At 39.2% G+C, this 15,595-nt stretch overlaps 1 protein-coding gene across 7 annotated transcripts in view; it reads left to right on the top strand.

Annotated features, from left to right (window-relative positions):
- Positions 1-15,595, top strand: part of LOC115212947 (pleckstrin homology domain-containing family G member 2-like) — a 412,633-nt gene that overhangs the window by 65,664 nt on the left and 331,374 nt on the right. The gene's annotated exons all lie outside the window — the stretch shown is intronic.

The raw sequence follows: 15,595 nt of genomic DNA, 5'->3' as shown, positions 1-15,595 counted from the left end.
GTTCCACATTGCAAACAGCTGTACAATGAAATATATCTTGGTAAGTGAAACCATGCAAATCTTCCTATGCTGCCAGAGCAAGAGAATCACCATAAAAACTGCATATTTTAAGGAGATAAACTAGCTACGAATTCTACATGGCTCAAAGACTGCTGAGCTGTTTTAGGTAAGTGGAGAACTGGTTGAGAATTGGATTGGATTGGAGGTGGTGGAGTGATGTGATGGGAAGGGTGAGCAATTTATCTGTCGGTTTAATTAACTTCCTCCAATAAGGTGTACGGTGGATGGGGTGAGATGAAAGATATCAAGTTTGTTAAAGAAATATTTTACTTTTGTGTAGAATTCGCTCCAAACTGTTAACATTAAGTTCTTACTTCCGTGCTTTTCCTGTAAACCAAAGGAAGGTAAATACAGGAAACAAAGTTTTTTTTTTATTAAGTTTATTAACATCCAACTAAATGAGGGTTTATAGATTTAGCACAAGGCCACCAATTTCATTCAGGTTGCTGCGAACAGTTGAATATATTGATTTTGGGATATGATCAAGTTTTATATTTAAGAGATGAGGAATTATGTATATTATTTACATTATTTACATTTGACGGATATTTGTCCTAATCTTGTTTGTTGTTAACACAACGTTTCAGGTGATATACCCGCCCAGCCTTCATCAGGTGTCTTGGGGAAATTTCAAACTTGGGTTCTCATTCCGAATGTATTTTTTGATGTTATTATTATTATTATTCAGGTCACTACCTGGAATCGAACTCGGAATCTTAGGGTTAGTAGCCCATGCTCTTAACCACTACACCATATGTCCGCATGACTAGGAAGGTGCAGGTGTGGTTGTGTGGTTAAGAAGCTTGCTTCCAATCACATGGTTTCAGGTTCAGTCCCAATGTGGGCAAGTGTCTTCTACTATAACCCTGGGTCAACCAAAGCCTTGTGAGTTGGTTTTGTAGACAGAAACTGAAAGAAACAAAAACATAGGCACAAGAGTGGCTGTGTGGTAAGTAGCTTGCTAACCAACCACATGGTTCCTGGTTCAGTCCCACTGTGTGGCATCTTGGGCAAGTGGTCTTCTGCTATAGCCCCAGGCCGACCAATGCCTTGTGAGTGGATTTGGTAGACGGAAACTCAAAGAAGCCCATCGTATATATGTATATATATATGCATGTGTTTGTGTGTCTGTGTTTGTCCCCCTAGCATTGCTTGACAACCGATGTTGGTGTGTTTACGTCCCCGTCACTTAGCGGTTCAGCAAAAGAGACCGATAGAATAAGTACTAGGCTTACAACGAATAAGTCCCGGGGTAGATTTGCTCGACTAAAGGCAGTGCTCCAGCATGGCCGCAGTCAAATGACTGAAACAAGTAAAAAAACAAAAAAACATAAACAAAAGGAGAGTACAACATCTTCAGTCATATTGCACCCTCATACCATTTACCCCCAGTTTGTCTGGATGTCCTTAACATGGTTCTTGGTCAGGCACAGACATGCTATAACTGAAACAATAAAATCTGAGGGTTATAACTCGTGATAGATTTGTGTGTGGTAGGTACATCTGTTTACTCAAAGGTAACCTGGTTTGAAAGGAAGACTAAATCTTAGTAGACATTTAGAATTCAATCTTATTTTAAAAAATTTTCACTCTTTTTGATGAAAAAAAAAACCCCCAAAATTCATTCATCTGTAATTAAAATTATGTCTTCTCAATTCTTTTGAATGACTAGAAATAATTTGACCTCTGTCTTTGTTTAGTCTGGGGTAGTATAATACTTTAGCATTTACCAAGAGTAGTATCATCGTTCTCACTGACTCCCAGACTGAAGCTAAACCTGAGAAGATTATCTGACTCAAAGATCAAAAGGTAACATAAACCTTCATTCCTTTATCATAACTTGCTTTGCTTTGCAAAGACAGAAAGGTTATCTTGATAACTCACAGTTATTACAAAATTTTAAAGTATCTGGTTCGCAAGACTAAAACATAAACGCAACTCTCCCCTCTCTGTCTGTCTGTCTGTCTCTCCATTCTTCCCTCTTTCTCTCAAACACAAACACAATGTGATGTCCACCATCTTCGTCTTGGGACTGTCATTTATGATCCAAAGCAAAGGTTTTTAGATAAATAGAGCAGGAGTGGCTGTGTGGTAAGTAGCTTGCTAACCAACCACATGGTTCTGGGTTCAGTCCCACTGCGTGGCATCTTGGGCAAGTGTCTTCTGCTATAGCCTCGGGCCGACCAATGCCTTGTGAGTGGATTTGGTAGACGGAAACTGAAAGAAGCCTGTCGTATATATGTATATATATATATTTCTTTACTACCCACAAGGGGCTAAACACAGAGGGGACAGACAAACTGGTACTTAATTTATCGACCCCAAAAGGATGAAAGGCAAAGTCAACCTCGGCGGAATTTGAACTCGGAACACAACGACAGACGAAATATGGCTACGAATTTCGCCCGGCGTTCTAACGTTTCTACTAGCTCGCCGCCTTATATATGTATATATATATATATATATGTATGTGTGTGCTTGTGTGTCTGTGTTTGTCCCCCTAGCATTGCTTGACAACCAATGCTGGTGTGTTTATGTCCCCATTACTTAGCGGTTCGGCAAAAAGAGACCGATAGAATAAGTACTGGGCTTACAAAGAATAAGTCCCGGGGTTGATTTGCTCGACTAAAGACGGTGCTCCAGCATGGCCACAGTCAAATGACTGAAACAAGTAAAAGAAAAAAGAAAAAATATATCACCCCCCCCCCCCAACCCCAAAGCCTGTTGTCATGTAAAAGGACCAGACTACCAGACTGTTGATGGGGTTATTATGTCTGAAAGGAAGTTAGCCCAGCTGTTTACAATGGTTAGCTGATATGCTTTCTTGCTTATGTGTCTTTAGAACATTGAAAGTTTCCATAGTTGTATGTAGTTTATCAGATCAAGGAGATTGATACTGTTTGAATAGGAGAGATAATGAAGCTGAAACAGAGAACGGGAGGTAGTCTGAGAGGAAGAATTGAGATACAATCAGAGCCATTTGACTTTGAATGTTTGGAATTTAGGGAATATAAAAGCAGAGATTACCTAATGTCATGAAATAAAGATATTGGCTTTAAGAGTTGGGTTACAGCTTGATCGTTTACAGAGCTCTCACTATTGTTCAGAATGAAATGAAGTGTAGGGGATTTAATAAAAGAAAGAGAGCAAACATACACACACACATTTGAAAAGCTTGTGAATATGTCCATCTTTTCCTTCCCTTTCTTTTGTATGTAGCTATTGCCTTTTTCTCTGCTGCCACCACAGTGCTGAATGTTCAAGTTCTATTTTTCTACTTGTTTTTCTGCTCCTCATCGAAAGCTTTGTAGCTTTCTTTTCCCTTTCACTACCTCCCTCAAGGACTATCTAATAAATGATAAGTGGAGGCGCAATGGCCCGGTGGTTAGGGCAGCGGACTCGCGGTCGTAGGATCGCGGTTTCGAATCCCAGACCGGGCGTTGTGAGTGTTTATTGAGCGAAAACACCTAAAAGCTCCACGAGGCTCCGACAGGGGATGGTGGTGATCCCAGCTGTACTCTTTCACCACAACTTTCTCTCACTCTTACTTCCTGTTTCTGTTGTACCTGTACTTCAAAGGGCTGGCCTTGTCACTCTCTGTGTCACGCTGAATATCCCTGAGAACTACGTTAAGGGTACACGTGTCTGTGGAGTGCTCAGCCACTTACACGTTAATTTCACGAGCAGGCTGTTCCGTTGATTCGGATCAACCGGAACCCTCGTCGTTGTAACCGACGGAGTGCTTCCACAATAAATGATAGTAATTAAATGATGATAATGAAGATGATGTATGTATATGTGTGTTTGCATTTGTCTCCACCATTACTTGACAACCTATGTTGGTTTGGTGACATCCCTGTAACTTAACTGCTTAGCAAAAGAGTCTGACAGAATAGGTACGGGATTAAAAAAAAGTAAGTATGGGAGTCAATTTGTCCAGCTAAACCCTTGAAGGTGATGCCCCAGCATGGGCGAAGTCAAATAACTAAACCAAGTAAAAGATTATACACTTATTAATATAGTTTGAACAGAGGGCAGTGAGCTGGCAGAATTGTTAGTAGTCTGGGCAAAATGCCTAGCGATATTTTGTCTGCTGTTACGTTTTGAGTTCAAATTCTGCCGAGGTCGACTTTGCCTTTCATTCTTTCAGGGTCAATTAAATAAGTACCAGTTACGCACTGGTGTCGATATAATCGACTTAATCCCTTTGTCTGTCCTTGTTTGTCCCCTCTAGGTTTAGCCGCCTGTGGGCAATAAAGAAACACATATAGTTTGAATATCAGAGCTTTTCACCCCTTACCACCTATTCAGCTCTGCAATTATTGGCTCCTTCTATGGACTGTTTCGTTACTCTTTTACTTGTTTCAGTCATTTGACTGCGGCCATGCTGGAGCACCGCCTTTAGTCGAGCAACTCGACCCCGGGACTTATTCTTTGTAAGCCCAGTACTTATTCTATCGGTCTCTTTTTTGCCGAACCGCTAAGTGACGGGGACGTAAACACACCAGCATCGATTGTCAAGCAATGCTAGGGGGACAAACACAGACACACAAACAAAAGCACACACATACATATATACGACAGGCTTCTTTCAGTTTCCGTCTACCAAATCCACTCACAAGGCATTGGTCGGCCCGGGGCTATAGCAGAAGACACTTGCCCAAGATGCCACGCAGTGGGACTGAACCCGGAACCATGTGGTTGGTTAGCAAGCTACTTACCACACGGCCACTCCTGGTTCTTCTTTAAACAAAAATAGTGTCATATTAGAAAAATCTGTGTAGGTGTAAATCTAGTCTTATTTATTATTACAGACTTGGTATTTGATGTTTCACTTGTGTCGGAATTTCGTTATTATTAATCAGGTTGACATTACTCTGTGGTTATGAGGTCGGAAATTAACTCATTTACCATGTATTCCTGAATTCAAAGTGAGTGACATTTTGTGTTTACAATCTTCCACAGAGCCTTTTGTTGAATCTGTCTGAGTTGGCAAACTGTCTCTCGTAGGAAGTACATAGGCAGGCCTTGGTATGTTGAAGGAAGGTAAAATTTATACATACATACACACACATACATACATACATACATACATACATACATACATACACATACAAACACACACACATACATATACTAACTTGTCTTTGTTAACAAACTATTTCTTAGGAAATACAAGCATCCATTGGTATGCTGAAAGAAGATAACATTTATGTATATATACACACACACACACACATTCACATATACATACACATATGCACACACCCACCCACACACATACATGCATTTGCATGCACATGCATACACACACACAGCCATCTAGGTATCATACTTATCATAAATACATCATTGAGAGGCAAATTTACTGCAATATTTGTCCAGAGATAACATCTCTTATGGACATGATATGTTTAAAATCACAATAAATATTGGAAGGGGATGAAAATTCATCCCAGCAGCAGTTAGTGAGAATGCTAGATGCATTTTGGCCTTGGTGGACTTTATCAGTTGTCTGTACTCACAGCCAGTCACATGATTAGACAATGCTTGACAAGATCCAACAGGGTCAAAGTGCAACTGGTGTCCCTTGCTACCTAGACTTGGGATGATTTTCAGCTCTCTCTGATGTCATCATTACCATCAGCATTTAACATTGGTTTTTCATGCTGGCAGAGGGAGAGAGAGAGAGAGAGAGAGAGAGAGATGTGAACTGCATTGAAGACATTATGTAGGCCAGCCGTAAAACATGTCAACTGTCTTCAAGTAATCATCAGGCTCTGAGCACATGGCCTCAACAAGTAACAAATCACAACAAATTATACACACACACACATACATACATAATAATATATATATATAAGAAATATTGAGTTTCTAAAGCTCTCGTAGAAAGGTGTACAGTGGTGGAGCGATATAATGGTTGTATACTGTCAATCTAACAAGAACGTGACAGTAGGGGGTACACCACCGTTATATAGCCCTAGGAGGCGTTCGATGCCTCCTAGGGCTATATAACGGTGGTGTACCCCCTACTGTCACGTTCTTGTTAGATTGACAGTATACAACCAATATATATATATATATATATATATATATATATACTGGAGTAAACACATAAATGTGAAACAAGGTGGAAAAAAGAGTACTCAAATACCAGGGGTAGAGTAATATGCTTTATTTAAAAGCAGCAGAAATTCAACAAAACTGACACGACAAACGGGTATGTGAAACTCAGAGTAACAGGTTTTATTGAATTTCTGCTACTTTTAAATAAAGTATATATATATATATATATATATATATATATAATATATATATAATATATATAATATATATATATATACATACATATATATATATATATATATATATATATACATATATAAAACACTGATATACGACTTAAGTTGGACCCCTTATTCGTATAACCACCGAACCTGTAACTTAACCATGGTCTATTCATAGCACTTATTCAGCCTTACCTGACACCTTTGGGTCTCACTGACACCATTACCTCTAATAACCTCTCTCTCTCTCTCTCTCTATATATATATATTATATATATATTAGTGAATTGAAGAAATGGAGTTGAACGAAGATTGAACAGAAATCGTTTTATTGCATTCTACATTTCTTCAATTCACTAATAATATTAAAATTCAATTATCCACACCAACGCACGGTTGCAACACCATATGGTTGTACCTCCAACCGTGCTGTCTTCTGCTGTGATTTTTGCTACCAAGGTATCGGTTTAAACTTTTGATTAATCTGCAACAAGATTATTCATCTTTCTATTTCACAAAATATATATATATATATATATATATATATATATATATATATATATAGCATCATCATTTAGCATATGTTTTCCATGTTGGTATGGATTAGATGATTTGACTGGAACTAGTAAGCTGCACCAGGTACCAAAATCTGTTTTGGCTTGGTTTCTATGGCTGGACGCCCTTCCTAATGCCAACCATTTCATAGAGTATACTAGGTGCCTTTTATTTGTCACCAGCACGTGTGCCTTTAACATGTCACTGGCACAGGAGCCTTACAGATGTCACCGGCATGGGCGCCTTTCACTTGTCACTTGCAGTAGCCATGACTGATTTCACAAAGCTCAACGTGTCTTCTCAAGTACAGAAAAATCATCAAAAGTCCTGGTGACTTGTCATTCATTGCCTCCCTGACACTCAACATCTACAGATCATATTTCATGACCTCATCCCACATCTTCCTCGGTCTACCTCTTCCACAGGTTCCCTCCATAGTTGCAGGTCGGCACTTATTTGCACAACATTTATTTGCACTCTTATATACACACCACATGATCATACCAGCACAGTCTCCTCTCTTGCACATGTCTGATGCCGCTTACATCCAATTTTTCTCTTAAGACATTTACACTCTGTTGCATGTGCACACTGACATTGCACATCCAGTGGAACACCCTAGTTTCATTTCTTTCAAGCCTTTGCATGTCCTTCGCAGTTACAGCTCATGTTGTTTGTATGCAGGCATTATATAATCTGCCTTACACTCCGAGAGAGGGGCCCTTTCCTATCAACAGTGGTAGAAGCTCTCTGAACTTCACTTAACCTATTCTTATTCAAGCAGCCACACTCTTAGAGCAACTTCCTCCACTGCTGACTTGGTCACCAAGGTAACAGAAGCTCTTTACTACTTCTAGGTATTATCCTGGGCATTTGACGAAGTCTATTCTCCGTACATTCCTTGTATCTATTTTGGCTAGACGTCTGTCACACACAAAGACTACCCTTTCTGTTAACTGATACTGTTGCACTTCTTATGTGTACATAGCTTGCACCAGGTACACCTTATGGAGTTTCTACCAACACCTTTTATCCATATCAATCCCTGAAGGGATTTGTGGTTTGTCTGTTCTCTTACTAAGGTTTCGGTCTTTGCTAAATTAACTCTAAGGCTCTTCGATTCCAGACCTTGCTTCATCATCATCATCATCATTGTTTAACGTCCGCTTTCCATGCTAGCATGGGTTGGACGGTTCAACTGGGGTCTGGGAAGCTCGAAGGCTGCACCAGGCCAGTCAGATCTGGCAGTGTTTCTACAGCTGGATGCCCTTCCTAACGCCAACCACTCCGTGAGTGTAGTGAGTGCTTTTTATGTGCCACTGACACAGGTGCCAGACGAAGCTGGCGAACGGCCATGCTCGGATGGTGTTTTTTACGTGCCACCGGCACGGAGGCCAGGCGAGGCTGGCATGGCCATGATCGGATGGTGTTTGTTACGTGCCACCAGCACGGAGGCTTCCACTCCTGAAATTTCTTCTCTAGTTCTGGTAGGGATTCAACTATAAGAACAAGGTCACCTGCATAGATGCGCTCCCAAGGACAGCTTGTCTTAAATTCCTCTGTTATATATATATATATATACTGACTAGCTTTCATGCCGGCAGCATGTAAAATGCACTATCCGAATGTGATTGATGCCAGGACTGCCTGACTGGCTCCCATGCTGGTGGTACATAAAAATCACCCACTACACTCTCAGAGTGGTTGGCATTAGGAAGGGCATCCAGCTGCAGAAATATTGCCATATCAGACTGGAGCCTGGTGCAGCCACTGGCTTTCCAGACTTCAGTCAGACTGTCCAACCCATGCCAGCATGGAAAACAGACGTTAAATGATGATGATGATGATTATATATATATATTCTCTTTACTCTTTACTCTTTTACTTGTTTCAGTCATTTGACTGTGGCCATGCTGGAGCACCGCCTTTAGTCGAGCAAATCGACCCCGGGACTTATTATTTGTAAGCCCAGTACTTATTCTATCGCTCTCTTTTGCCGAACCGCTAAGTGACGGGGACGTAAACACACCAGCATCGGTTGTCAAGCAATGCTAGGGGGACAAACACAGACACACAAACATATACACACACACTTATATATATACATATATACGACAGGCTTCTTTCAGTTTCCGTCTACCAAATCCACTCACAAGGCATTGGTCGGCCCGGGGCTATAGCAGAAGACACTTACCCAAGATGCCACGCAGTAGGACTGAACCTGGAACCATGTGGTTGGTTAGCAAGCTACTTGCCACACAGCCACTCCTGTGCCTATATATATATACTTTATTAATAAAGCTGCAAAGAACATGAAACTCTGAGAAATAGTTTTTGTGATGTCTTTGCAGCTTTATTAATAAAGCACATTACTCTACCTCTGGTATCTGAGTACTATTTTTTCCACCTTGTTTCATACACACACACACACACACACATGTGCATATATATAGATGATAAGAAAATGGAGGGAAAACAAAAAAAAATAGAAGTGTATCTTTGGTGCTAAAAAGCCATTATTTAATTAGTTAAGCAAGGTGAAGGTAAGAGTGAGTTTACAGCTGTTTTTGTTTACCATTTTCAGGTAAATATGTATTTACCTCGTTGCAAATGGTAGACGTCATCAGGATGAAATAGGCAAGAGATAGAAAAAGAGGAGAATAGAGCAAAGTTAAGAGGGAAGAATCAGAAAAGAAAATGTTCAATGATTCAAAAGTCTTAAAGTTCATTAAACCTTTTTAAATTACCTGCTGCCAGATACCTTATACCAAGGACCATACTTACAGGGTAATTACCAGGAGTGCCTCTGGATACTTCTATACCTTAGACGGCTTAACACCTCTAACTTATACCTTATATATACATATATATACACACACACACACACACACACACATACACAACATGCATTTGTATACTGAAAGAAGGTAAGTTGTATATATGAGTGTGTGTGTGCAAATCTGTCTTTCTCTCCTTCCTACATATTTACATGCATGTATACATACATTGTTACACACACACACACACACATTCTTAAACCTATTTGTATAGGAAAGGAAAAGGTGTACCCACGCTTCACCATTATGCATTGGCATTTTGAAGGCAACATTGTTTTTAATCTAGTCCCTCACTCCCTTTGCCATTACACTGTCCAACCATTGGTTGGAGGTTTCCTGTTGTTCTATTAGCTTCCATCTGCACACAGCCGACCAACTACCTGCCTTGACAGGACAAACCAAACAAACAACAAAGATTAGGTCATAGCAAAGCTGACTGGTTACACTAGCTGGTAGGTCAGATTACTTTCTAGAAACCCCTCTGCATCACAAAGCAACCAATTAATCTGGGGTAGTTCGACCTAACCAATTAACTAGTATGATTAACTAATCCATCATCATACTAATCAAGTTTTACCAATTGGCTTATTCACACAAGCATCTCCTTCAATTCAAGCCCTTAAAAGCTAAAACTGTTTTAGGGGGTCACATATTTAACATTGAATTAATAATCTTTTTTTTCTATTTTATTTTTTTATATATTTTCCTTTTGTCCCCTTATTTTTCTTTCTTCTATTTCTTTCTCCTCTCCCAAAACATTTTTTCTGCTTGAATACACTTAAAGAATTTTTTTTTTTTTTTTTGCTATTCATTACATACTGACACTTGTTGTCAACCATTCCTTTTGCTATGTCTCCTCCTCCTTCTCTTGATCAATAAATTACATACAAATAGCAAAGCTCACTCAAACAACAACAACAACCACCACCATAATCGTTGCTATTTTCATTGTTATTATGTCTCAGGTGTATTTTCAGGGTTAAGGCTGTGTTGTTCTTTTTCCAGTCCACATAATCTCTATCCTTCCCCATAGCTTAATCCCTCCACCCGCCCACCCAACGCCGCCCAATATTTCCCAACAACTTTCTCACAATGCGGTGAACTAACACAAACAACTGTGGATGTTTTATCTTCACAAAACTGAGAGCAACACACATTTGGAAATATGAAAATTTAAATAAAAAAACAAAAAAACAAACAGCAATGATTGCAACAACAACAACAACAGTCACAACAACAACAACACAACAACAACAACAACAACACAATAAATATTTCTAAAAATATAAAAATACCACCCCAAAAATCTCAGCACAATAGTTGTTTGTCTGTGTGTGTGTGTGTGTAATCACACAAACTTCCAGGTAAGTTTTGCTTACTTTTCTTTACATTTTAAATTTTTACCTGTGTCCTTATTGCACAACCACCACCACCGCCACCACCACCACCATCATTATTGCTACTGTCTCTGCCATCACCACTGCCACCACCGTTACTACACCACCACCACCACCACCACCACCACCACCACCACCACCACCACCAACCACCACCACCAACAACAACACAACAACAACAACAACAACAACAACAACAATCAGCAGCACAACCATCACCACCACTGCCACCACCACCACTATCAATAACAACAACACCACCAACAGCAGCAGCCTTTGTGTTACCTTAAACTATTAAAGTCTTTCTCTCCAAATTCTTTTCCCTTTCGAAAGTAAATAAGTTTTTTCTCAGTTGATTTAAAAAATACAAAACAAACTCTAAACATTCATCAAATATTGATTTTAGTTTTCCTGAAATCGATAAATAAATTCTCTAAATATTCTCTTTTCCTTCTGTCGTTATTGATGCTCAAAGAAGGAGCCTCCACAACCAGAAATAACAGTCACATCTCCCTTATAACACAGCCTACTGTCATTTAAAAAGAGAAGGTACACTGCCTAGAGTCATCCTAAGTATGTTTGGTGTAGAAAAAGTAGGATGGTCACGGATGGATTGTCTTTGATAAGTGGTCTGTGAGGATCAGGGCTAAATCCCTAAACACCTACAATGAGGAAGCCTTCATAAAATTGCTTGACTTGCTAGAAATACCAGCTAAATTTCTCAAATTACATATTACTGTCTTGGATGCAATGAAGTTCACTTCACAATTACATGGTTTTGCAGTTCAGTCCCCCTATGCTGCACCTTGGGCAAGTCTGCTCCCCAGGCCAACCAAAAGCTTGTGAGTGAATTTAGTAGAGGGAAACTGAGTGTAAGCCCATAGTATATCACCACCACCACCACCACCATCAACATCAGCAGCAGGTTTAGATATGATCCAATGTCTGTTTTAACTTGGTTTCTACAGCTGGATGCCCTTCCTAATGCCAACCACTTTACAGAGTGTAGTGGTTGCTTTTTATGTGGCACCAGCACCAGTGAGGTTACCATACAGTTTACAAGACTAAGGATCATCCCTATCAATGAAGTGGGCTACAATACTAATACTAGTCCCCTCAAAACTGCCACCTTTGTGCATAAATTAGAAACCATTGTTGTTGTTGGTGGTGGTGATGGTGATGTAGTCTGAAAAAATGCCTCAATAAAGTTCTGGGAGCTATTTGAATTGATACGTCATCCAGGGATTCAGAAACCTCATATCACCAGTAGGTATTTTATCAACTCTGAAATTATGGGAATGATTTTTAATATTTTTGCAACTGATTTAATCAACCACAGTATATAGCAAGTCCCTATTTCATTGATTATGAAGAAGTGACAGATAAAGTCATCTTTGGCCAGAATTGAAATAGATAATTACTGGTATCTCACCTAGATAATGAAACCACTTATTTTCAAGGGGGTTTCCTGTGTGGTTTGTCATGTACTCTTTGCTGGAAGTTCACAATGAGAGGAAGGTGGTGGCAAATGGAAACTATGACCACACTAAACTTTGATTGAGTTTTCACATATTTCATTAACCTACATCATCATATTTACAAATGTACATCCATTACATTAACGGATTAATGTTCAATGAATATAACAATTAGGAATCTTCTGTATATGTATGGCGCAGGAGTGGCTGTGTGGTAAGTAGCTTGCTAACCAACCACATGGTTCCGGGTTCAGTCCCACTGCGTGGCACCTTGGGCAAGTGTCTTCTACTATAGCCTCGGGCCGACCAAAGCCTTGTGAGTGGATTTGGTAGACGGAAACTGAAAGAAGCCTGTCGTATATATGTATGTATATATATATATATATATATGTATGTGTGTGTATGTGTGTGTATGTTTGTCCCCCTAGCATTGCTTGACAACCGATGCTGGTGTGTTTGCGTCCCTGTAACTTAGCGGTTCGGCAAAAGAGACCGATAGAATAAGTACTGGGCTTACAAAGAATAAGTCCCGGGGTCGAGTTGCTCGATTAAAGGCGGTGCTCCAGCATGGCCGCAGTCAAATGACTGAAACAAGTAAAAGAGTAAAAGAGTAAAAGAGTAAAAGAGTATATCACTTACTGGGTAATGTAATGAAGGTAGTGTGATGAAATTAAAACATTGCATATAATTAATATTTGTTATTCAATATGACAAGATTGGTGTCTTTTGTTGAGTATATTATAAGCATGTTACATAAATGAAATAGGGAGAAGAGAGGACAACTTGCTGAGACAAGTGACATAGACTCCCCCACTTGATGGCATAATGACTCTAGCCTGAGGTTGAATTTTCCAGCTTTTATAGCTGTAAGTTACTTCTAGAATCTTCAGCCAAACTGTGACAAGGAAACTCATACACTTCCTTTGAAGTTTTGCTACCTCAGCCATAACAAGTCAGCTAATGCTGATTGGCTGAATCATATTCAGGTAGGTGTTAACACCTTTTCTTTTTATAGAGATACATTAGTTTGTGGCTCAAGACAGGAAAAATGTGAGAGCTGTGGTTCAAATACCAGCCTGGGGCCTTACTGCAGAATGAATAGCCAATTGTGTCTGTGCTTTGAACATGGGCATACTTTTGGAGCAAACTGTTTTCACAGTTAGCTCTATTCTTCTACTAACCCTTTCATTGTGAAGAAACTCTATACCAACAATACGGTGAAGAGAAAATAACTCAAAGGAACATTACTGAAATGCGAATATGGTAAGATTTCACTTATGTAATATAAGTGAGCTGAAGAACATCACTTAAAATTATTCAAACAGTAAAGAAATGGGGTCTTTAAAATGTAAAAACACAAGGGATAGAGATAATTCCATTAAGATGAGTCGTATAGAACACAAGGTGTACAGCTAAGAAGGTTAAACTTTGCCCAGTGACATAACATAATGGGTGAAATAAGGCTTTTAATTCACAAATATTTGGTCAAATAGTTTGGTGTGTTAGCCTTGCAGACATTATGTCTGGAGCTTTACATAACTGTATATTGAAAGGTAATTGCTAAAGTAATCTAATCCATCAATTAGGCAATTATATGTAATAAAATCTAATCTTGTATCTGTGGAAAAAAATGTCAGACTGCCCTAACCCTAACCCTACCATTATAATTGGTTCTAATTTGTATTTTATTTTGTTTTGGAATTCAGATGATGCTCATATTTCAGTAGGGAACCTGAGGGTTTCTTGCTGAATTGCTGTGTATCTTCTTATATAATCTTTGATTAATTTCTAGTCTTTACCTGAATTCCAATGCATATTCTTTGCACAGCGCTACTTTAACCCTTTGCACAGCGTTACTAACCCGGCTGAAACCGACTCTAGCTCTGTAGTACAAATGTCTTGTTTTCATAAGTTTTTAATTAAAATCTTCCACCAAACCTTAGTCACAATTTATGTTCCTAACATTAGCTTAATGATAACTAAGTTATTTTACTAAATTCTTTGTTATATTTAAAGTAATTGAAAGAAACACAGAGCATCTCAAAATAAATACAGTAACGAAAGGGTTAAAAGCTATAGGATATCAGTTTTGAAACATTGCAAAAAAAAAAAAATATCAAATAAATGATTAACATTTATAATATGTGTCACCTCAAAGGTGGTGGCAAGCTGGCAGAAATGTTAGCATGCCGGACAAAATGCTTAGCGGTATTTCATCTCTCTTTACATTCTGAGTTCAAATTCCGCTGAGGTTGACTTTGCCTTTCATCCTTTCAGGGTCGATAAATTAAGTACCAGTTATGCTCTGGGGGTCGATGTAATCGACTTAGTCCCTTTGTCTGTCCTTGTTTGTTCCTTCTGTGTTTAGCCCCTTGTGGGTAGTAAAGAAATAAGAAATGTCAGCACACCAGACAAAATGCCTAGCGGTATTTTGTCTGCCGTTACGTTCTGAGTTCAAATTCCTCCGAGGTCGACTTTGCCTTTCATCCTTTCAGCATCAATAAATTAAATACCAGTTGTGTAATGGGGTCGATCCAATCAACTGGCCCCCTCCCCCAAAATTTCGGGCCTTGTGCCTAGAGAAGAAAAGAATATGTGTCACCTCAGACATTGTGCTAATGTAAACATCATGAAATATTCTTTATAATCTGGTGCGAGGAAACAATTACAAATCAGTTTTTAACAAATTATTTGAAATCTAGAACTTTTCTTGATATTTTTTTTCCATATTTTGTGTGTATTTGGCAAGCGATTCACTCTAAACACACGTGATGTTGCTGATGTTGTTGTTTGTACCTAGCCCAGCTATGATTCAGCAGACTTAGGAAGGAAAATGTTCTAGAGATGACCATAGGTGCAGGTGTGGCTGTGTGGTAAGTAGCTTTCTTGCCAACCATATGGTTCCAGGTTCAGTCCCACTGCATGGCACTTTGGGCAAGTGTCTTCTGCTGTAGCCTTGGGCTGACCAAAGCTTTGTG

Source organism: Octopus sinensis, linkage group LG6 (genome assembly GCF_006345805.1).
Source record: "Octopus sinensis linkage group LG6, ASM634580v1, whole genome shotgun sequence".
Taxonomy (NCBI): Eukaryota; Metazoa; Mollusca; class Cephalopoda; order Octopoda; family Octopodidae; genus Octopus; species Octopus sinensis.
Note: the sequence above shows the minus strand (reverse complement) of the source record. Positions and strands in the feature narration are given on the sequence as shown.